Below are 20,960 nucleotides of genomic sequence, written 5' to 3'. Positions count from 1 at the left end.
TTCGGACCACAGCAAGACCAACTGAACTGAAAAAAAAAATGAACGCACTCGCAAAAGGAGGGGTGCAACACGAGGACTTCCCAGGGGGTCACCCATCCTAGTACTACTCTCGCCCAAGCACGCTTAACTTCGGAGTTCTGATGGGATCCGGTGCATTAGTGCTGGCATGATCGCACAAATTAATAGCCCAACACTTTATTCTTTCATAGCGAACGCTCCCGTGCGCAGGTTCTGATCCCCCACCGTTCAGACGGGCATAACTTTTTAGAGTTACGGGACCCACAACATATCACCGCAAAGCTCTCGTCGAGCCCCACGTGCTGAGCAACGGGTACAGCCCGTGGCTACTCCGGGAAGGAAAAAGAGGCCGTTTCGAGCCATTTCGGCCACTTTTAGTTCGCTGCTACTGTTTTTCGGCAAGTTTAAGGTTGTGGGACCCGCTCATCACCGCCCCGAGCATATTGTCGTACCTTTTTGTCCTCGTACTCGCGAACCGCTTATCGAGTTTCGGACCACACAAAACCAACTGAACTTAAAAAAAAAATGAACGCACTCGCAAAAGGAAGGGTGCAACACGAGGACTTCCCAGGGGGTCACCCATCCTAGTACTACTCTCGCTCAAGCACGCTTAACTTCGGAGTTCTGATGGGATCTGGTGCATTAGTGCTGGCATGATCGTACAAATTAATAGCCCGGCACTTTATTCTTTCATAGCGTACGCTCCCGTGCGCAGGTTCTGATCCCCCACCGTTCAGACGGGCATAACTTTTTAGAGTTACGGGACCCACAGCATATCACCGCGAAGCTCTCGTCGAGCCCCACGTGCTGAGCAACGGGTACAGCCCGTGGCTACTCCGGGAAGGAAAAAGAGGTCGTTTCGAGCCATTTCGGCCACTTTTAGTTCGCTGCTACTGTTTTTTGGCACGTTTAAGGTTGTGGGACCCGCTCATCACCGCCCCGTGCATATTGTCGTACCTTTTTGTCCTCGTACTCGCGAACCGCTTATCGAGTTTCGGACCACACAAGACCAACTGAACTTAAAAAAAAAATGAACGCACTCGCAAAAGGAGGGGTGCAACACGAGGACTTCCCAGGGGGTCACCCATCCTAGTACTACTCTCGCTCAAGCACGCTAAACTACGGAGTTCTGATGGGATCTGGTGCATTAGTGCTGGCATGATCGCACAAATCAATAGCCCCGCACTTTATTCTTTCATAGCGTACGCTCCCGTGCGCAGGTTCTGATCCCCCACCGTTCAGACGGGCATAACTTTTTAGAGTTACGGGACCCACGGCATATCACCGCGAAGCTCTCGTCGAGCCCCACGTGCTGAGCAACGGGTACAGCCCGTGGCTACTCCGGGAAGGAAAAAGAGGCCGTTTCGAGCCATTTCGGCCACTTTTAGTTCGCTGCTACTGTTTTTCGGCACGTTTAAGGTTGTGGGACCCGCTCATCACCGCCCCGTGCATATTGTCGTACCTTTTTGTCCTCGTACTCGCGAACCGCTTATCGAGTTTCGGACCACACAAGACCAACTGAACTTAAAAAAAAAATGAACGCACTCGCAAAAGGAGGGGTGCAACACGAGGACTTCCCAGGGGGTTACCCATCCTAGTACTACTCTCGCCCAATCACGCTTAACTTCGGAGTTCTGATGGGATACGGTGCATTAGTGCTGGTATGATCGTAACAATCAATCGCCCCGCACTTTATTCTTTCATTGCGTACGCTCCCGTGCGCAGGTTCTGATCCCCCACCCTTCAGACAGGCATAACTTTTTAGAGTTACGGGAACCACAGCATATCACCGCGAAGCTCTCGTCGAGCCCCACGTGCTGAGCAACGGGTACAGCCCGTGGCTACTCCGGGAAGGAAAAAGAGGCCGTTTCGAGCCATTTCGGCCACTTGTAGTTCGCTGCTACTGTTTTTCGGCACGTTTAAGGTTGTGGGACCCGCTTATCACCGGCCTGTGCATATTGTCGTACCTTGTTGTCCTCGTACTCGGGAACCGCTTATCGAGTTTCAGACCACAACAACACCATCTGAACTGAAAAAAAAAATGAACGCACTCGCAAAAGGAGGGGTGCAACACGAGGACTTCCCAGGGGGGTCACCCATCCGAGTACTACTCTCGCCCAAGCATGCTTAACTTCGGAGTTCTGATGGGATACGGTGCATTATTGCTGGTATGATCGCACCAATCAATCGCCCCGCACTTTATTCTTTCATAGCGTACGCTCCCCTGCGCAGGTTCTGATCTCCCAACCTTCAGACGGGCATAACTTTTTAGGGTTACGGGACCCACAGCATATCACCGCGAAGCTCTCGTCGATCCCCACGTGCTGAGCAACGGGTACAGCCCGTGGCTACTCCGGGAAGGAAAAAGAAGGCCGTTTCGAGCCATTTCGGCCACTTTTAGTTCGCTGCTACTGTTTTTTGGCACGTTTAAGGTTGTGGGACCCGCTCACCACCGGCCCGTGCATATTGTCGTACCTTTTTGTCCTCGTACTCGCGAACCGCTTATCGAGTTTCAGACCACAGCAAGACCAACTGAAATGAAAAAAAAAATGAACGCACTCGCAAAAGGAGGGGTGCAACACGAGGACATCCCAGGGGGGTCACCCATCCTAGTACTACTCTCGCCCAAGCATGCTTAACTTCGGAGTTCTGATGGGATACGGTGCATTATTGCTGGTATGATCGCACCAATCAATCGCCCCGCACTTTATTCTTTCATAGCGTACGCTCCCCTGCGCAGGTTCTGATCTCCCAACCTTCAGACGGGCATAACTTTTTAGGGTTACGGGACCCACAGCATATCACCGCGAAGCTCTCGTCGATCCCCACGTGCTGAGCAACGGGTACAGCCCGTGGCTACTCCGGGAAGGAAAAAGAGGCCGTTTCGAGCCATTTCGGCCACTTTTAGTTCGCTGCTACTGTTTTTCGGCAAGTTTAAGGTTGTGGGACCCGCTCACCACCGGCCCGTGCATATTGTCGTACCTTTTTGTCCTCGTACTCGCGAACCGCTTATCGAGTTTCAGACCACAGCAAGACCAACTGAACTGAAAAAAAAAATGAACGCACTCGCAAAAGGAGGGGTGCAACACGAGGATATCCCAGGGGGGTCACCCATCCTAGTACTACTCTCGCCCAAGCACGCTTAAATTCGGAGTTGTGATGGGATCCGGTGCATTAGTGCTGGCATGATCGCACCAATCAATAGCCTAGCACTTTATTCTTTCATAGCGTACGCTCCCGTGCGCAGGTTCTGATCCCCCACCCTTCAGACGGGCATAACTTTTTAGAGTTACGGGACCCACAGCATATCACCGCGAAGCTCTCGTCGAGCCCCACGTGCTGAGCAATGGGTACAGCCTGTGGCCACTCCGGGAAGGAAAAAGAGGCCGTTTCGAGCCATTTCGGCCACTTTTAGTTCGCAGCTACTGTTTTTCGGCACGTTTAAGGTTGTGGGACCCGCTCATCACCGTCCCGTGCATATTGTCGTACCTTTTTGTCCTCGTACTCGCAAACCGCTTATCGAGTTTCGGACCACAGCAAGACCAACTGAACTGAAAAAAAAATGAACGCACTCGCAAAAGGAGGGGTGCAACACGAGGACTTCCCAGGGGGTCACCCATCCTAGTACTACTCTCGCTCAAGCACGCTTAACTTCGAAGTTCTGATGGGATCCGGTGCATTAGTGCTGGCATGATCGCACAAATTAATAGCCCCGCACTTTATTCTTTCATAGCGTACGCTCCCGTGCGCAGGTTCTGATCCCCCACCGTTCAGACGGGCATAACTTTTTAGAGTTACGGGACCCACAGCATATCACCGCGAAGCTCTCGTCGAGCCCCACATGCTGAGCAACGGGTACAGCCCGTGGCTACTCCGGGAAGGAAAAAGAGGCCGTTTCGAGCCATTTCGGCCACTTTTAGTTCGCTGCTACTGTTTTTCGGCACGTTTAAGGTTGTGGGACCCGCTCATCACCGCCCCGTGCATATTGTCGTACCTCTTTGTCCTCGTACTCGCGAACCGCTTATCGAGTTTCGGACCACACAAAACCAACTGAACTTAAAAAAAAAATGAACGCACTCGCAAAAGGAGGGGTGCAACACGAGGACTTCCCAGGGGGTCACCCATCCTAGTACTACTCTCGCTCAAGCACGCTTAACTTCGGAGTTCTGATGGGATCTGGTGCATTAGTGCTGGCATGATCGCACAAATCAATAGCCCCGCACTTTATTCTTTCATAACGTACGCTCCCGTGCGCAGGTTCTGATCCCCCACCGTTCAGACGGGCATAACTTTTTAGAGTTACGGGACCCACAGCATATCACGCGAAGCTCTCGTCGAGCTCCACGTGCTGAGCAACGGGTACAGCCCGTGGCTACTCCGGGAAGGAAAAAGAGGCCGTTGCAAGCCATTTCGGCCACTTTTAGTTCGCAGCTACTGTTTTTCGGCACGTTTAAGGTTGTGGGACCCGCTCCTCACCGGCCCGTGCATATTGTCGTACCTTTTTGTCCACGTACTCGCGAACCGCTTATCGAGTTTCGGACCACAGCAAGACCAACTGAACGGAAAAAAAAAATGAACGCATTCGCAAAAGGAGGGGTGCAACACGAGGACTTCCCAGGGGGTTACCCATCCTAGTACTACTCTCGCCCAAGCACGCTTAACTTCGGAGTTCTGATGGGATACGGTGCATTGGTGCTGGTATGATCGTACCAATCAATCGCCCCGCACTTTATTCTTTCATTGCGTACGCTCCCGTGCGCAGGTTCTGATCCCCCACCCTTCAGACGGGCATAACTTTTTAGAGTTACGGGAACCACAACATATCACCGCGAAGCTCTCGTCGAGCCCCACGTGCTGAGCAACGGGTACAGCCCGTGGCTACTCCGGGAAGGAAAAAGAGGCCGTTTCGAGCCATTTCGGCCACTTGTAGTTCGCTGCTACTGTTTTTCGGCACGTTTAAGGTTGTGGGACCCGCTTATCACCGGCCCGTGCATATTGTCGTACCTTTTTGTCCTCGTACTCGCGAACCGCTTATCGAGTTTCAGACCACAGCAACACCAACTGAACTGAAAAAAAAAATGAACGCACTCGCAAAAGGAGGGGTGCAACACGAGGACTTCCCAAGGGTGTCACCCATCCGAGTACTACTCTCGCCCAAGCATGCTTAACTTCGGAGTTCTGATGGGATGCGGTGCATTAGTGCTGGTATGATCGCACCAATCAATCGCCCCGCACTTTATTCTTTCATTGCATACGCTCCCGTGCGCAGGTTCTGATCCCCCACCCTTTAGACGGGCATAACTTTTTAGAGTTACGGGAACCACAACATATCACCGCGAAGCTCTCATTGAGCCCCACGTGCTGAGCAACGGGTACAGCCCGTGGCTACTCCGGGAAGGAAAAAGAGGCCGTTTCGAGCCATTTCGGCCACTTTTAGTTCGCTGCTACTGTTTTTCGGCACGTTTAAGGTTGTGGGACCCGCTAATCACCGCCCCGTGCATATTGTCGTACCTTTTTGTCCTCGTACTCGTGAACCGCTTATCGAGTTTCGGACCACACAAGACCAACTGAACTTAAAAAAAAAATGAACGCACTCGCAAAAGGAGGGGTGCAACACGAGGACTTCCCAGGGGGTCACCCATCCTAGTACTACTCTCGCTCAAGCACGCTTAACTTCGGAGTTCTGATGGGATCTGGTGCATTAGTGCTGGCATGATCGCACAAGTTAATAGCCCCGCACTTTATTCTTTCATAGCGTACGCTCCCGTGCGCAGGTTCTGATCCCCCACCGTTCAGACGGGCATAACTTTTTAGAGTTACGGGACCCACAGCATATCACCGCGAAGCTCTCGTCGAGCCCCACGTGCTGAGCAACGGGTACAGCCCGTGGCTACTCCGGGAAGGAAAAAGAGGCCGTTTCGAGCCATTTCGGCCACTTGTAGTTCGCTGCTACTGTTTTTCGGCACGTTTAAGGTTGTGGGACCCGCTTATCACCGGCCCGTGCATATTGTCGTACCTTTTTGTCCTCGTACTCGCGAACCGCTTATCGAGTTTCAGACCACAGCAACACCAACTGAACTGAAAAAAAAAATGAACGCACTCGCAAAAGGAGGGGTGCAACACGAGGACTTCCCAAGGGTGTCACCCATCCGAGTACTACTCTCGCCCAAGCATGCTTAACTTCGGAGTTCTGATGGGATGCGGTGCATTAGTGCTGGTATGATCGCACCAATCAATCGCCCCGCACTTTATTCTTTCATTGCATACGCTCCCGTGCGCAGGTTCTGATCCCCCACCCTTTAGACGGGCATAACTTTTTAGAGTTACGGGAACCACAACATATCACCGCGAAGCTCTCATTGAGCCCCACGTGCTGAGCAACGGGTACAGCCCGTGGCTACTCCGGGAAGGAAAAAGAGGCCGTTTCGAGCCATTTCGGCCACTTTTAGTTCGCTGCTACTGTTTTTCGGCACGTTTAAGGTTGTGGGACCCGCTAATCACCGCCCCGTGCATATTGTCGTACCTTTTTGTCCTCGTACTCGTGAACCGCTTATCGAGTTTCGGACCACACAAGACCAACTGAACTTAAAAAAAAAATGAACGCACTCGCAAAAGGAGGGGTGCAACACGAGGACTTCCCAGGGGGTCACCCATCCTAGTACTACTCTCGCTCAAGCACGCTTAACTTCGGAGTTCTGATGGGATCTGGTGCATTAGTGCTGGCATGATCGCACAAGTTAATAGCCCCGCACTTTATTCTTTCATAGCGTACGCTCCCGTGCGCAGGTTCTGATCCCCCACCGTTCAGACGGGCATAACTTTTTAGAGTTACGGGACCCACAGCATATCACCGCGAAGCTCTCGTCGAGCCCCACGTGCTGAGCAACGGGTACAGCCCGTGGCTACTCCGGGAAGGAAAAAGAGGCCGTTTCGAGCTATTTCGGTCACTTTTAGTTCGCAGCTACTGTTTTTCGGCACGTTTAAGGTTGTGGGACCCGCTCATCACCGGCCCGTGCATATTGTCGTACCTTTTTGTCCACGTACTCGCGAACCGCTTATCGAGTTTCGGACCACAGCAAGACCAACTGAACGGAAAAAAAAAATGAACGCATTCGCAAAAGGAGGGGTGCAACACGAGGACTTCCCAGGGGGTTACCCATCCTAGTACTACTCTCGCCCAAGCACGCTTAACTTCGGAGTTCTGATGGGATGCGGTGCATTAGTGCTGGTATGATCGCACCAATCAATCGCCCCGCACTTTATTCTTTCATTGCATACGCTCCCGTGCGCAGGTTCTGATCCCCCACCCTTTAGACGGGCATAACTTTTTAGAGTTACGGGAACCACAACATATCACCGCGAAGCTCTCATTGAGCCCCACGTGCTGAGCAACGGGTACAGCCCGTGGCTACTCCGGGAAGGAAAAAGAGGCCGTTTCGAGCCATTTCGGCCACTTTTAGTTCGCTGCTACTGTTTTTCGGCACGTTTAAGGTTGTGGGACCCGCTAATCACCGCCCCGTGCATATTGTCGTACCTTTTTGTCCTCGTACTCGTGAACCGCTTATCGAGTTTCGGACCACACAAGACCAACTGAACTTAAAAAAAAAATGAACGCACTCGCAAAAGGAGGGGTGCAACACGAGGACTTCCCAGGGGGTCACCCATCCTAGTACTACTCTCGCTCAAGCACGCTTAACTTCGGAGTTCTGATGGGATCTGGTGCATTAGTGCTGGCATGATCGCACAAGTTAATAGCCCCGCACTTTATTCTTTCATAGCGTACGCTCCCGTGCGCAGGTTCTGATCCCCCACCGTTCAGACGGGCATAACTTTTTAGAGTTACGGGACCCACAGCATATCACCGCGAAGCTCTCGTCGAGCCCCACGTGCTGAGCAACGGGTACAGCCCGTGGCTACTCCGGGAAGGAAAAAGAGGCCGTTTCGAGCCATTTCGGCCACTTGTAGTTCGCTGCTACTGTTTTTCGGCACGTTTAAGGTTGTGGGACCCGCTTATCACCGGCCCGTGCATATTGTCGTACCTTTTTGTCCTCGTACTCGCGAACCGCTTATCGAGTTTCAGACCACAGCAACACCAACTGAACTGAAAAAAAAAATGAACGCACTCGCAAAAGGAGGGGTGCAACACGAGGACTTCCCAAGGGTGTCACCCATCCGAGTACTACTCTCGCCCAAGCATGCTTAACTTCGGAGTTCTGATGGGATGCGGTGCATTAGTGCTGGTATGATCGCACCAATCAATCGCCCCGCACTTTATTCTTTCATTGCATACGCTCCCGTGCGCAGGTTCTGATCCCCCACCCTTTAGACGGGCATAACTTTTTAGAGTTACGGGAACCACAACATATCACCGCGAAGCTCTCATTGAGCCCCACGTGCTGAGCAACGGGTACAGCCCGTGGCTACTCCGGGAAGGAAAAAGAGGCCGTTTCGAGCCATTTCGGCCACTTTTAGTTCGCTGCTACTGTTTTTCGGCACGTTTAAGGTTGTGGGACCCGCTAATCACCGCCCCGTGCATATTGTCGTACCTTTTTGTCCTCGTACTCGTGAACCGCTTATCGAGTTTCGGACCACACAAGACCAACTGAACTTAAAAAAAAAATGAACGCACTCGCAAAAGGAGGGGTGCAACACGAGGACTTCCCAGGGGGTCACCCATCCTAGTACTACTCTCGCTCAAGCACGCTTAACTTCGGAGTTCTGATGGGATCTGGTGCATTAGTGCTGGCATGATCGCACAAGTTAATAGCCCCGCACTTTATTCTTTCATAGCGTACGCTCCCGTGCGCAGGTTCTGATCCCCCACCGTTCAGACGGGCATAACTTTTTAGAGTTACGGGACCCACAGCATATCACCGCGAAGCTCTCGTCGAGCCCCACGTGCTGAGCAACGGGTACAGCCCGTGGCTACTCCGGGAAGGAAAAAGAGGCCGTTTCGAGCTATTTCGGTCACTTTTAGTTCGCAGCTACTGTTTTTCGGCACGTTTAAGGTTGTGGGACCCGCTCATCACCGGCCCGTGCATATTGTCGTACCTTTTTGTCCACGTACTCGCGAACCGCTTATCGAGTTTTGGACCACACAAGACCAACTGAACTTAAAAAAAAATGAACGCACTCGCAAAAGGAGGGGTGCAACACGAGGACATCCCAGGGGGTCACCCATCCTAGTACTACTCTCGTTCAAGCACGCTTAAATTCGGAGTTCTGATGGGATCTGGTGCATTAGTGCTTGCATGATCGCACAAATTAATAGCCCCGCACTTTATTCTTTCATAGCGTACGCTCCCGTGCGCAGGTTCTGATCCCCCACCGTTCAGACGGGCATAACTTTTTAGAGTTACGGGACCCACAGCATATCACCGCGAAGCTCTCGTCGAGCCCCACGTGCTGAGCAATGGGTACAGCCCGTGGCCACTCCGGGAAGAAAAAGAGGCCGTTTCGAGCCATTTTGGCCACTTTTAGTTCGCAGCTACTGTCTTTCGGCACGTTTAAGGTTGTGGGACCCGCTCATCACCGTCCCGTGCATATTGTCGTACCTTTTTGTCCTCGTACTCGCGAACCGCTTATCGAGTTTCGGACCACAGCAAGACCAACTGAACTGAAAAAAAAAATGAACGCACTCGCAAAAGGAGGGGTGCAACACGAGGACTTACCAGGGGGTCACCCATCCTAGTACTACTCTCGCCCAAGCACGCTTAACTTCGGAGTTCTGATGGGATCCGGTGCATTAGTGCTGGCATGATCGCACAAATTAATAGCCCCGCACTTTATTCTTTCATAGCGTACGCTCCCGTGCGCAGGTTCTGATCCCCCACCGTTAAGACGGGCATAACTTTTTAGAGTTACGGGACCCACAGCATATCACCGCGAAGCTCTCGTCGAGCCCCACGTGCTGAGCAACGGGTACAGCCCGTGGCTACTCCGGGAAGGAAAAAGAGGCCGTTTCGAGCCATTTCGGCCACTTTTAGTTCGCTGCTACTGTTTTTCGGCACGTTTAAGGTTGTGGGACCCGCTCATCACCGCCCCGTGCATATTGTCGTACCTTTTTGTCCACGTACTCGCGAACCGCTTATCGAGTTTCGGACCACAGCAAGACCAACTGAACGGAAAAAAAAAATGAACGCATTCGCAAAAGGAGGGGTGCAACGCGAGGACTTCCCAGGGGGTTACCCATCCTAGTACTACTCTCGCCCAAGCACGCTTAACTTCGGAGTTCTGATGGGATCCGGTGCATTAGTGCTGGCATGATCGCACAAATTAATAGCCCCGCACTTTATTCTTTCATAGCGTACGCTCCCGTGCGCAGGTTCTGATCCCCCACCGTTAAGACGGGCATAACTTTTTAGAGTTACGGGACCCACAGCATATCACCGCGAAGCTCTCGTCGAGTCCCACGTGCTGAGCAACGGGTACAGCCCATGGCTACTCCGGGAAGGAAAAAGAGGCCGTTTCGAGCCATTTCGGCCACTTTTAGTTCGCTGCTACTGTTTTTCGGCACGTTTAAGGTTGTGGGACCCGCTCATCACCGGCCCGTGCATATTGTCGTACCTTTTTGTCCACGTACTCGCGAACCGCTTATCGAGTTTCGGACCACACAAGACCAACTGAACTTAAAAAAAAAATGAACGCACTCGCAAAAGGAGGGGTGCAACACGAGGACTTCCCAGGGGGTTACCCATCCTAGTACTACTCTCGCCCAACCACGCTTAACTTCGGAGTTCTGATGGGATACGGTGCATTAGTGCTGGTATGATCGCACCAATCAATCGCCCCGCACTTTATTCTTTCATTTCATACGCTCCCGTGCGCAGGTTCTGATCCCTCACCCTTTAGACGGGCATAACTTTTTAGAGTTACGGGAACCACAACATATCACCGCGAAGCTCTCGTCGAGCCCCACGTGCTGAGCAACGAGTACAGCCCGTGGCTACTCCGGGAAGGAAAAAGAGGCCGTTTCGAGCCATTTCGGTCACTTTTAGTTCGCAGCTACTGTTTTTCGGCACGTTTAAGGTTGTGGGACCCGCTCATCACCGGCCCGTGCATATTGTCGTACCTTTTTGTCCACGTACTCGCGAACCGCTTATCGAGTTTCGGACCACACAAGACCAACTGAACTTAAAAAAAAAATGAACGCACTCGCAAAAGGAGGGGGGCAACACGAGGACTTCCCAGGGGGTCACCCATCCTAGTACTACTCTCGCTCAAGCACGCTTAAATTCGGAGTTCTGATGGGATCTGGTGCATTAGTGCTTGCATGATCGCACAAATTAATATTCCCGCATTTTATTCTTTCATAGCGTACGCTCCCGTGCGCAGGTTCTGATCCCCCACCGTTCAGACGGGCATAACTTTTTAGAGTTACGGGACCCACAGCATATCACCGCGAAGCTCTCGTCGATCCCCACGTGCTGAGCAACGGGTACAGCCCGTGGCTACTCCGGGAAGGAAAAAGAGGCCGTTTCGAGCCATTTCGGTCACTTTTAGTTCGCAGCTACTGTTTTTCGGCACGTTTAAGGTTGTGGGACCCGCTCATCACCGGCCCGTGCATATTGTCGTACCTTTTTGTCCACGTACTCGCGAACCGCTTATCGAGTTTCGGACCACACAAGACCAACTGAACTTAAAAAAAAAATGAACGCACTCGCAAAAGGAGGGGTGCAACACGAGGACTTCCCAGGGGGTCACCCATCCTAGTACTACTCTCGCTCAAGCACGCTTAAATTCGGAGTTCTGATGGGATCTGGTGCATTAGTGCTTGCATGATCGCACAAATTAATAGCCCCGCACTTTATTCTTTCATAGCGTACGCTCCCGTGCGCAGGTTCTGATCCCCCACCGTTCAGACGAGCATAACTTTTTAGAGTTACGGGACCCACAGCATATCACCGCGAAGCTCTCGTCGAGCCCCACGTGCTGAGCAATGGGTACAGCCCGTGGCCACTCCGGGAAGAAAAAGAGGCCGTTTCGAGCCATTTCGGCCACTTTTAGTTCGCAGCTACTGTTTTTCGGCACGTTTAAGGTTGTGGGACCCACTCATCACCGTCCCGTGCATATTGTCGTACCTTTTTGTCCTCGTACTCGCGAACCGCTTATCGAGTTTCGGACCACAGCAAGACCAACTGAACTGAAAAAAAAAATGAACGCACTCGCAAAAGGAGGGGTGCAACACGAGGACTTACCAGGGGGTCACCCATCCTAGTACTACTCTCGCCCAAGCACGCTTAACTTCGGAGTTCTGATGGGATCCGGTGCATTAGTGCTGGCATGATCGCACAAATTAATAGCCCCGCACTTTATTCTTTCATAGCGTACGCTCCCGTGCGCAGGTTCTGATCCCCCACCGTTAAGACGGGCATAACTTTTTAGAGTTACGGGACCCACAGCATATCACCGCGAAGCTCTCGTCGAGCCCCACGTGCTGAGCAACGGGTACAGCCCATGGCTACTCCGGGAAGGAAAAAGAGGCCGTTTCGAGCCATTTCGGCCACTTTTAGTTCGCTGCTACTGTTTTTCGGCACGTTTAAGGTTGTGGGACCCGCTCATCACCACCCCGTGCATATTGTCGTACCTTTTTGTCCACGTACTCGCGAACCGCTTATCGAGTTTCGGACCACAGCAAGACCAACTGAACGGAAAAAAAAAATGAACGCATTCGCAAAAGGAGGGGTGCAACACGAGGACTTCCCAGGGGGTTACCCATCCTAGTACTACTCTCGCCCAACCACGCTTAACTTCGGAGTTCTGATGGGATACGGTGCATTAGTGCTGGTATGATCGCACCAATCAATCGCCCCGCACTTTATTCTTTCATTTCATACGCTCCCGTGCGCAGGTTCTGATCCCTCACCCTTTAGACGGGCATAACTTTTTAGAGTTACGGGAACCACAACATATCACCGCGAAGCTCTCGTCGAGCCCCACGTGCTGAGCAACGAGTACAGCCCGTGGCTACTCCGGGAAGGAAAAAGAGGCCGTTTCGAGCCATTTCGGTCACTTTTAGTTCGCAGCTACTGTTTTTCGGCACGTTTAAGGTTGTGGGACCCGCTCATCACCGGCCCGTGCATATTGTCGTACCTTTTTGTCCACGTACTCGCGAACCGCTTATCGAGTTTCGGACCACACAAGACCAACTGAACTTAAAAAAAAAATGAACGCACTCGCAAAAGGAGGGGGGCAACACGAGGACTTCCCAGGGGGTCACCCATCCTAGTACTACTCTCGCTCAAGCACGCTTAAATTCGGAGTTCTGATGGGATCTGGTGCATTAGTGCTTGCATGATCGCACAAATTAATATTCCCGCATTTTATTCTTTCATAGCGTACGCTCCCGTGCGCAGGTTCTGATCCCCCACCGTTCAGACGGGCATAACTTTTTAGAGTTACGGGACCCACAGCATATCACCGCGAAGCTCTCGTCGATCCCCACGTGCTGAGCAACGGGTACAGCCCGTGGCTACTCCGGGAAGGAAAAAGAGGCCGTTTCGAGCCATTTCGGTCACTTTTAGTTCGCAGCTACTGTTTTTCGGCACGTTTAAGGTTGTGGGACCCGCTCATTACCGGCCCGTGCATATTGTCGTACCTTTTTGTCCACGTACTCGCGAACCGCTTATCGAGTTTCGGACCACACAAGACCAACTGAACTTAAAAAAAAAATGAACGCACTCGCAAAAGGAGGGGTGCAACACGAGGACTTCCCAGGGGGTCACCCATCCTAGTACTACTCTCGCTCAAGCACGCTTAAATTCGGAGTTCTGATGGGATCTGGTGCATTAGTGCTTGCATGATCGCACAAATTAATAGCCCCGCACTTTATTCTTTCATAGCGTACGCTCCCGTGCGCAGGTTCTGATCCCCCACCGTTCAGACGGGCATAACTTTTTAGAGTTACGGGACCCACAGCATATCACCGCGAAGCTCTCGTCGAGCCCCACGTGCTGAGCAATGGGTACAGCCCGTGGCCACTCCGGGAAGAAAAAGAGGCCGTTTCGAGCCATTTCGGCCACTTTTAGTTCGCAGCTACTGTTTTTCGGCACGTTTAAGGTTGTGGGACCCGCTCATCACCGTCCCGTGCATATTGTCGTACCTTTTTGTCCTCGTACTCGCGAACCGCTTATCGAGTTTCGGACCACAGCAAGACCAACTGAACTGAAAAAAAAAAATGAACGCACTCGCAAAAGGAGGGGTGCAACACGAGGACTTACCAGGGGGTCACCCATCCTAGTACTACTCTCGCCCAAGCACGCTTAACTTCGGAGTTCTGATGGGATCCGGTGCATTAGTGCTGGCATGATCGCACAAATTAATAGCCCCGCACTTTATTCTTTCAGAGCGTACGCTCCCGTGCGCAGGTTCTGATCCCCCACCGTTTAGACGGGCATAACTTTTTAGAGTTACGGGACCCACAGCATATCACCGCGAAGCTCTCGTCGAGCCCCACGTGCTGAGCAACGGGTACAGCCCGTGGCTACTCCGGGAAGGAAAAAGAGGCCGTTTCGAGCCATTTCGGCCACTTTTAGTTCGCTGCTACTATTTTTCGGCACGTTTAAGGTTGTGGGACCCGCTCATCACCGCCCCGTGCATATTGTCGTACCTTTTTGTCCACGTACTCGCGAACCGCTTATCGAGTTTCGGACCACAGCAAGACCAACTGAACGGAAAAAAAAAATGAACGCATTCGCAAAAGGAGGGGTGCAACACGAGGACTTCCCAGGGGGTTACCCATCCTAGTACTACTCTCGCCCAACCACGCTTAACTTCGGAGTTCTGATGGGATACGGTGCATTAGTGCTGGTATGATGGCACCAATCAATCGCCCCGCACTTTATTCTTTCATTTCATACGCTCCCGTGCGCAGGTTCTGATCCCCCACCCTTTAGACGGGCATAACTTTTTAGAGTTACGGGAACCACAACATATCACCGCGAAGCTCTCGTCGAGCCCCACGTGCTGAGCAACGAGTACAGCCCGTGGCTACTCCGGGAAGGAAAAAGAGGCCGTTTCGAGCCATTTCGGTCACTTTTAGTTCGTAGCTACTGTTTTTCGGCACGTTTAAGGTTGTGGGACCAGCTCATCACCGGCCCGTGCATATTGTCGTACCTTTTTGTCCACGTACTCGCGAACCGCTTATCGAGTTTCGGACCACACAAGACCAACTGAACTTAAAAAAAAAATGAACGCACTCGCAAAAGGAGGGGTGCAACACGAGGACTTCCCAGGGGGTCACCCATCCTAGTACTACTCTCGCTCAAGCACGCTTAAATTCGGAGTTCTGATGGGATCTGGTGCATTAGTGCTTGCATGATCGCACAAATTAATATTCCCGCACTTTATTCTTTCATAGCGTACGCTCCCGTGCGCAGGTTCTGATCCCCCACCGTTCAGACGGGCATAACTTTTTAGAGTTACGGGACCCACAGCATATCACCGCGAAGCTCTCGTCGATCCCCACGTGCTGAGCAACGGGTACAGCCCGTGGCTACTCCGGGAAGGAAAAAGAGGCCGTTTCGAGCCATTTCGGTCACTTTTAGTTCGCAGCTACTGTTTTTCGGCACGTTTAAGGTTGTGGGACCCGCTCATCACCGGCCCGTGCATATTGTCGTACCTTTTTGTCCACGTACTCGCGAACCGCTTATCGAGTTTCGGACCACACAAGACCAACTGAACTTAAAAAAAAAATGAACGCACTCGCAAAAGGAGGGGTGCAACACGAGGACTTCCCAGGGGGTCACCCATCCTAGTACTACTCTCGCTCAAGCACGCTTAAATTCGGAGTTCTGATGGGATCTGGTGCATTAGTGCTTGCATGATCGCACAAATTAATATTCCCGCACTTTATTCTTTCATAGCGTACGCTCCCGTGCGCAGGTTCTGATCCACCACCGTTCAGACGGGCATAACTTTTTAGAGTTACGGGACCCACAGCATATCACCGCGAAGCTCTCGTCGATCCCCACGTGCTGAGCAACGGGTACAGCCCGTGGCTACTCCGGGAAGGAAAAAGAGGCCGTTTCGAGCCATTTCGGTCACTTTTAGTTCGCAGCTACTGTTTTTCGGCACGTTTAAGGTTGTGGGACCCGCTTATCACCGGCCCGTGCATATTGTCGTACCTTTTTGTCCACGTTCTCGCGAACCGCTTATCGAGTTTCGGACCACAGCAAGACCAACTGAACTGAAAAAAAAAATGAACGCACTCGCAAAAGGAGGGGTGCAACACGAGGACTTACCAGGGGGTCACCCATCCTAGTACTACTCTCGCCCAAGCACGCTTAACTTCGGAGTTCTGATGGGATCCGGTGCATTAGTGCTGGCATGATCGCACAAATTAATAGCCCCGCACTTTATTCTTTCATAGCGTACGCTCCCGTGCGCAGGTTCTGATCCCCCACCGTTAAGACGGGCATAACTTTTTAGAGTTACGGGACCCACAGCATATCACCGCGAAGCTCTCGTCGAGCCCCACGTGCTGAGCAATGGGTACAGCCCGTGGCCACTCCGGGAAGAAAAAGAGGCCGTTTCGAGCCATTTCGGCCACTTTTAGTTCGCAGCTACTGTTTTTCGGCACGTTTAAGGTTGTGGGACCCGCTCATCACCGCCCCTTGCATATTGTCGTACCTTTTTGTCCTCGATCTCGCGAACCGCTTATCGAGTTTCGGACCACACAAGACCAACTGAACTTAAAAAAAAAATGAACGCACTCGCAAAAGGAGGGGTGCAACACGAGGACTTCCCAGGGGGTCACCCATCCTAGTACTACTCTCGCTCAAGCACGCTTAACTTCGGAGTTCTGATGGGATCTGGTGCATTAGTGCTGGCATGATCGCACAAATTAATAGCCCCGCACTTTATTCTTTCATTGCGTACGCTCCCATGCGCAGGTTCTGATCCCCCACCCTTCAGACGGGCATAACTTTTTAGAGTTACGGGACCCACAGCATATCACCGCGAAGCTCTCGTCGAGCCCCACGTGCTGAGCAACGGGTACAGCCCGTGGCTACTCCGGGAAGGAAAAAGAGGCCGTTTCGAGCCATTTCGGCCACTTTTAGTTCGCAGCTACTGTTTTTCGGCACGTTTAAGGTTGTGGGACCCGCTCATCACCGGCCCGTGCATATTGTCGTACCTTTTTGTCCTCGTACTCGCGAACCGCTTTTCGAGTTTCGAACCACTTAAGACCAACTGAACTTAAAAAAAAAATGTACGCACTCGCAAAAGGAGGGGTGCAACACGAGGACTTCCCAGGGGGTCACCCATCCTAGTACTACTCTCGTTCAAGCACGCTTAACTTCGGAGTTCTGATGGGATCTGGTGCATTAGTGCTGGCATGATCGCACAAATTAATAGCCCCGCACTTTATTCTTTCATAGCGTACGCTCCCATGCGCAGGTTCTGATCCCCCACCGTTCAGACGGGCATAACTTTTTAGAGTTACGGGACCCACAGCATATCACCGCGAAGCTCTCGTCGAGCCCCACGTGCTGAGCAACGGGTACAGCCTGTGGCTACTCCGGGAAGGAAAAAGAGGCCGTTTCGAGCCATTTCGGTCACTTTTAGTTCGCAGCTACTGTTTTTCGGCACGTTTAAGGTTGTGGGACCCGCTCATCACCGGCCCGTGCATATTGTCGTACCTTTTTGTCCACGTACTCGCGAACCGCTTATCGAGTTTCGGACCACAGCAAGACCAACTGAACGGAAAAAAAAAATGAACGCATTCGCAAAAGGAGGGGTGCAACACGAGGACTTCCCAGGGGGTTACCCATCCTAGTACTACTCTCGCCCAACCACGCTTAACTTCGAAGTTCTGATGGGATCTGGTGCATTAGTGCTGGCATGATCGCACAAATTAATAGCCCCGCACTTTAATCTTTCATAGCGTACGCTCCCGTGCGCAGGTTCTGATCCCCCACCGTTCAGACGGGCATAACTTTTTAGAGTTACGGGACCCATAGCATAACACCGCGAAGCTCTCGTCGAGCCCCACGTGCTGAGCAACGGGTTCAGCCCGTGGCTACTCCGGGAAGGAAAAAGAGGCCGTTTCGAGCCATTTCGGCCACTTTTAGTTCGCTGCTACTGTTTTTCGGCACGTTTAAGGTTGTGGGACCCGCTCATCACCGGCCCGTGCATATTGTCGTAACTTTTTGTCCACGTACTCGCGAACCGCTTATCGAGTTTCGGACCACACAAGACCAACTGAATTTAAAAAAAAAATGAACGCACTCGCAAAAGGAGGGGTGCAACACGAGGACTTCCTAGGGGGTCACCCATCCTAGTACTACTCTCGCTCAAGCACGCTTAACTTCGCAGTTCTGATGGGATCTGGTGCATTAGTGCTGGCATGATCGCACAAATTAATAGCCCTGCACTTTATTCTTTCATAGCGTACGCTCCCGTGCGCAGGTTCTGATCCCCCACCGTTCAGACGGGCATAACTTTTTAGAGTTACGGGACCCACAGCATATCCCCGCGAAGCTCTCGTCGAGCCCCACATGCTGAGCAACGGGTACAGCCCGTGGCTACTCCGGGAAGGAAAAAGAGGCCGTTTCGAGCCATTTCGGTCACTTTTAGTTCGCAGCTACTGTTTTTCGGCACGTTTAAGGTTGTGGGACCCGCTCATCACCGGCCCGTGCATATTGTCGTACCTTTTTGTCCACGTACTCGCGAACCGCTTATCGAGTTTTGGACCACAGCAAGACCAAATGAACGGAAAAAAAAATGAACGCATTCGCAAAAGGAGGGGTGCAACACGAGGACTTTCCAGGGGGTTACCCATCCTAGTACTACTCTTGCCCAAGCACGCTTAACTTTGGAGTTTTGATGGGATACGGTGCATTAGTGCTGGTATGATCGCACCAATCAATCGCCCCGCAATTTATTCTTTCATTGCGTACGCTCCCGTGCGCAGGTTCTGATCCCCCACCCTTTAGACGGGCATAACTTTTTAGAGTTACGGGAACCACAGCATATCACCGCGAAGCTCTCGTTGAGCCCCACGTGCTGAGCAACGGGTACAGCCCGTGGCTACTCCGGGAAGGAAAAAGAGGCCGTTTCGAGCCATTTCGGCCACTTTTAGTTCGCTGCTACTGTTTTTCGGCACGTTTAAGGTTGTGGGACCCGCTCATCACCGCCCCGTGCATATTGTCGTACCTTTTTGTCCTCGTACTCGCGAACCGCTTATCGAGTTTCGGACCACACAAAACCAACTGAACTTAAAAAAAAAAAGAACGCACTCGCAAAAGGAGGGGTGCAACACGAGGACTTCCCAGGGGGGTCACCCATCCTAGTACTACTCTCGCCCAAGCACGCTTAACTTCGGAGTTCTGATGGGATACGGTGCATTATTGCTGGTATGATCGCACCAATCAATCGCCCCGCACTTTATTCATTCATAGCGTACCCTCCCCTCCGCAGGTTCTGATCTCCCACCCTTCAGACGGGCATAACTTTTTAGAGTTACGGGACCCACAGCATATCACCGCGAAGCTCTCGTCGAGCCCCACGTGCTGAGCAACGGGTACAGCCCGTGGCTACTCCGGGAAGGAAAAAGAGGCCGTTTCAAGCCATTTCGGCCACTTTTAGTTCGCCGCTACTGTTTTTCGGTACGTTTAAGGTTGTGGGACCCGCTCATCACCGGCCCGTGCATATTGTCGTACCTTTTTGTCCACGTACTCGCGAACCGCTTATCGAGTTTCAGACCACAGCAAGACCAACTGAACTGAAAAAAAAAATGAACGCACTCGCAAAAGGAGGGGTGTAACACGAGGACTTCCCGGGGGGGTCACCCATCCTAGTACTACTCTCGCCCAAGCACGCTTAACTTCGGAGTTCTGATGGGATACGGTGCATTATTGCTCGTATGATCGCACCAATCAATCGCCCCGCACTTTATTCATTCATAGCGTACCCTCCCCTCCGCAGGTTCTGATCTCCCACCCTTCAGACGGGCATAACTTTTTAGAGTTACGGGACCCACAGCATATCACCGCGAAGCTCTCGTCGAGCCCCACGTGCTGAGCAACGGGTACAGCACGTGGCTACTCCGGGAAGGAAAAAAGAGGCCGTTTCGAGCCATTTCGGCCACTTTTAGTTCGCTGCTACTGTTTTTCGGCACGTTTAAGGTTGTGGGACCCGCTCATCACCGCCCCGTGCATATTGTCGTACCTTTTTGTCCTCGTACTCGCGAACCGCTTATCGAGTTTCGGACCACACAAGACCAACTGAACTTAAAAAAAAAATGAACGCACTCGCAAAAGGAGGGGTGCAACACGAGGACTTCCCAGGGGGTCACCCATCCTAGTACTACTCTCGCTCAAGCACGCTTAACTTCGGAGTTCTGATGGGATCTGGTGCATTAGTGCTGGCATGATCGCACAAATTAATAGCCCCGCACTTTATTCTTTCATAGCGTACGCTCCCGTGCGCAGGTTCTGATCCCCCACCGTTCAGACGGGCATAACTTTTTAGAGTTACGGGACCCATAGCATAACACCGCGAAGCTCTCGTCGAGCCCCACGTGCTGAGCAACGGGTACAGCCCGTGGCTACTCCGGGAAGGAAAAAGAGGCCGTTTCGAGCCATTTCGGCCACTTTTAGTTCGCTGCTACTGTTTTTCGGCACGTTTAAGGTTGTGGGACCCGCTCATCACCGGCCCGTGCATATTGTCGTAACTTTTTGTCCACGTACTCGCGAACCGCTTATCGAGTTTCGGACCACACAAGACCAACTGAACTTAAAAAAAAAATGAACGCACTCGCAAAAGGAGGGGTGCAACACGAGGACTTCCTAGGGGGTCACCCATCCTAGTACTACTCTCGCTCAAGCACGCTTAACTTCGCAGTTCTGATGGGATCTGGTGCATTAGTGCTGGCATGATCGCACAAATTAATAGCCCTGCACTTTATTCTTTCATAGCGTACGCTCCCGTGCGCAGGTTCT

The 20,960-nt window shown here is 52.1% G+C and overlaps 7 non-coding genes and 35 pseudogenes across 7 annotated transcripts; all 42 read right to left on the bottom strand.

Annotated features, from left to right (window-relative positions):
- Window positions 1–59: 59 nt before the first annotated feature.
- On the bottom strand, window positions 60–178 carry LOC148924470 (5S ribosomal RNA). Its single transcript, XR_016131205.1, has one exon. It is a non-coding gene; the product is annotated as a 5S ribosomal RNA (ribosomal RNA).
- Window positions 179–564: 386 nt separating this feature from the next.
- LOC148924469 (5S ribosomal RNA) lies at window positions 565–683 on the bottom strand (annotated as a pseudogene).
- A 386-nt stretch (window positions 684–1,069) lies between these two features.
- Window positions 1,070–1,188, bottom strand: LOC148924468 (5S ribosomal RNA; annotated as a pseudogene).
- Window positions 1,189–1,574: 386 nt separating this feature from the next.
- On the bottom strand, window positions 1,575–1,693 carry LOC148924467 (5S ribosomal RNA; annotated as a pseudogene).
- Window positions 1,694–2,080: 387 nt separating this feature from the next.
- Window positions 2,081–2,200, bottom strand: LOC148924466 (5S ribosomal RNA; annotated as a pseudogene).
- A 388-nt stretch (window positions 2,201–2,588) lies between these two features.
- Window positions 2,589–2,708, bottom strand: LOC148924465 (5S ribosomal RNA; annotated as a pseudogene).
- Window positions 2,709–3,095: 387 nt separating this feature from the next.
- Window positions 3,096–3,215, bottom strand: LOC148924464 (5S ribosomal RNA; annotated as a pseudogene).
- A 386-nt stretch (window positions 3,216–3,601) lies between these two features.
- Window positions 3,602–3,720, bottom strand: LOC148924463 (5S ribosomal RNA; annotated as a pseudogene).
- Window positions 3,721–4,106: 386 nt separating this feature from the next.
- On the bottom strand, window positions 4,107–4,225 carry LOC148924462 (5S ribosomal RNA; annotated as a pseudogene).
- Window positions 4,226–4,611: 386 nt separating this feature from the next.
- On the bottom strand, window positions 4,612–4,730 carry LOC148924461 (5S ribosomal RNA; annotated as a pseudogene).
- Window positions 4,731–5,117: 387 nt separating this feature from the next.
- On the bottom strand, window positions 5,118–5,237 carry LOC148924460 (5S ribosomal RNA; annotated as a pseudogene).
- A 386-nt stretch (window positions 5,238–5,623) lies between these two features.
- On the bottom strand, window positions 5,624–5,742 carry LOC148924459 (5S ribosomal RNA; annotated as a pseudogene).
- Window positions 5,743–6,129: 387 nt separating this feature from the next.
- LOC148924458 (5S ribosomal RNA) lies at window positions 6,130–6,249 on the bottom strand (annotated as a pseudogene).
- Window positions 6,250–6,635: 386 nt separating this feature from the next.
- On the bottom strand, window positions 6,636–6,754 carry LOC148924457 (5S ribosomal RNA; annotated as a pseudogene).
- A 387-nt stretch (window positions 6,755–7,141) lies between these two features.
- On the bottom strand, window positions 7,142–7,260 carry LOC148924456 (5S ribosomal RNA). The gene has a single exon (XR_016131551.1). It is a non-coding gene; the product is annotated as a 5S ribosomal RNA (ribosomal RNA).
- Window positions 7,261–7,646: 386 nt separating this feature from the next.
- LOC148924455 (5S ribosomal RNA) lies at window positions 7,647–7,765 on the bottom strand (annotated as a pseudogene).
- Window positions 7,766–8,152: 387 nt separating this feature from the next.
- On the bottom strand, window positions 8,153–8,272 carry LOC148924454 (5S ribosomal RNA; annotated as a pseudogene).
- Window positions 8,273–8,658: 386 nt separating this feature from the next.
- Window positions 8,659–8,777, bottom strand: LOC148924453 (5S ribosomal RNA; annotated as a pseudogene).
- Window positions 8,778–9,162: 385 nt separating this feature from the next.
- Window positions 9,163–9,281, bottom strand: LOC148924452 (5S ribosomal RNA; annotated as a pseudogene).
- Window positions 9,282–9,667: 386 nt separating this feature from the next.
- Window positions 9,668–9,786, bottom strand: LOC148924451 (5S ribosomal RNA). Its single transcript, XR_016131675.1, has one exon. It is a non-coding gene; the product is annotated as a 5S ribosomal RNA (ribosomal RNA).
- Window positions 9,787–10,173: 387 nt separating this feature from the next.
- LOC148924450 (5S ribosomal RNA) lies at window positions 10,174–10,292 on the bottom strand. The gene has a single exon (XR_016131549.1). It is a non-coding gene; the product is annotated as a 5S ribosomal RNA (ribosomal RNA).
- Window positions 10,293–10,678: 386 nt separating this feature from the next.
- On the bottom strand, window positions 10,679–10,797 carry LOC148924449 (5S ribosomal RNA; annotated as a pseudogene).
- Window positions 10,798–11,183: 386 nt separating this feature from the next.
- LOC148924448 (5S ribosomal RNA) lies at window positions 11,184–11,302 on the bottom strand (annotated as a pseudogene).
- Window positions 11,303–11,688: 386 nt separating this feature from the next.
- LOC148924447 (5S ribosomal RNA) lies at window positions 11,689–11,807 on the bottom strand (annotated as a pseudogene).
- Window positions 11,808–12,193: 386 nt separating this feature from the next.
- Window positions 12,194–12,312, bottom strand: LOC148924446 (5S ribosomal RNA). The gene has a single exon (XR_016131673.1). It is a non-coding gene; the product is annotated as a 5S ribosomal RNA (ribosomal RNA).
- Window positions 12,313–12,699: 387 nt separating this feature from the next.
- Window positions 12,700–12,818, bottom strand: LOC148924445 (5S ribosomal RNA; annotated as a pseudogene).
- Window positions 12,819–13,204: 386 nt separating this feature from the next.
- LOC148924444 (5S ribosomal RNA) lies at window positions 13,205–13,323 on the bottom strand (annotated as a pseudogene).
- A 386-nt stretch (window positions 13,324–13,709) lies between these two features.
- On the bottom strand, window positions 13,710–13,828 carry LOC148924443 (5S ribosomal RNA; annotated as a pseudogene).
- Window positions 13,829–14,215: 387 nt separating this feature from the next.
- On the bottom strand, window positions 14,216–14,334 carry LOC148924442 (5S ribosomal RNA). The gene has a single exon (XR_016131672.1). It is a non-coding gene; the product is annotated as a 5S ribosomal RNA (ribosomal RNA).
- Window positions 14,335–14,721: 387 nt separating this feature from the next.
- Window positions 14,722–14,840, bottom strand: LOC148924441 (5S ribosomal RNA; annotated as a pseudogene).
- Window positions 14,841–15,226: 386 nt separating this feature from the next.
- LOC148924440 (5S ribosomal RNA) lies at window positions 15,227–15,345 on the bottom strand (annotated as a pseudogene).
- A 386-nt stretch (window positions 15,346–15,731) lies between these two features.
- Window positions 15,732–15,850, bottom strand: LOC148924439 (5S ribosomal RNA; annotated as a pseudogene).
- Window positions 15,851–16,237: 387 nt separating this feature from the next.
- LOC148924438 (5S ribosomal RNA) lies at window positions 16,238–16,356 on the bottom strand. Its single transcript, XR_016131671.1, has one exon. It is a non-coding gene; the product is annotated as a 5S ribosomal RNA (ribosomal RNA).
- Window positions 16,357–16,741: 385 nt separating this feature from the next.
- Window positions 16,742–16,860, bottom strand: LOC148924437 (5S ribosomal RNA; annotated as a pseudogene).
- Window positions 16,861–17,246: 386 nt separating this feature from the next.
- Window positions 17,247–17,365, bottom strand: LOC148924436 (5S ribosomal RNA; annotated as a pseudogene).
- A 387-nt stretch (window positions 17,366–17,752) lies between these two features.
- On the bottom strand, window positions 17,753–17,871 carry LOC148924435 (5S ribosomal RNA; annotated as a pseudogene).
- A 386-nt stretch (window positions 17,872–18,257) lies between these two features.
- LOC148924434 (5S ribosomal RNA) lies at window positions 18,258–18,376 on the bottom strand (annotated as a pseudogene).
- Window positions 18,377–18,762: 386 nt separating this feature from the next.
- On the bottom strand, window positions 18,763–18,881 carry LOC148924433 (5S ribosomal RNA; annotated as a pseudogene).
- A 386-nt stretch (window positions 18,882–19,267) lies between these two features.
- Window positions 19,268–19,387, bottom strand: LOC148924432 (5S ribosomal RNA; annotated as a pseudogene).
- Window positions 19,388–19,774: 387 nt separating this feature from the next.
- LOC148924431 (5S ribosomal RNA) lies at window positions 19,775–19,894 on the bottom strand (annotated as a pseudogene).
- Window positions 19,895–20,281: 387 nt separating this feature from the next.
- Window positions 20,282–20,400, bottom strand: LOC148924430 (5S ribosomal RNA; annotated as a pseudogene).
- Window positions 20,401–20,786: 386 nt separating this feature from the next.
- LOC148924429 (5S ribosomal RNA) lies at window positions 20,787–20,905 on the bottom strand (annotated as a pseudogene).
- Between the last annotated feature and the right edge of the window lie 55 nt (window positions 20,906–20,960).

This window comes from Salvia hispanica, chromosome 5, assembly GCF_029641045.1.
Source record: "Salvia hispanica isolate PSC_SH4W2 chromosome 5, Shi_PSC_v1, whole genome shotgun sequence".
NCBI lineage: Eukaryota > Viridiplantae > Streptophyta > Magnoliopsida > Lamiales > Lamiaceae > Salvia > Salvia hispanica.
Note: the sequence above shows the minus strand (reverse complement) of the source record. Positions and strands in the feature narration are given on the sequence as shown.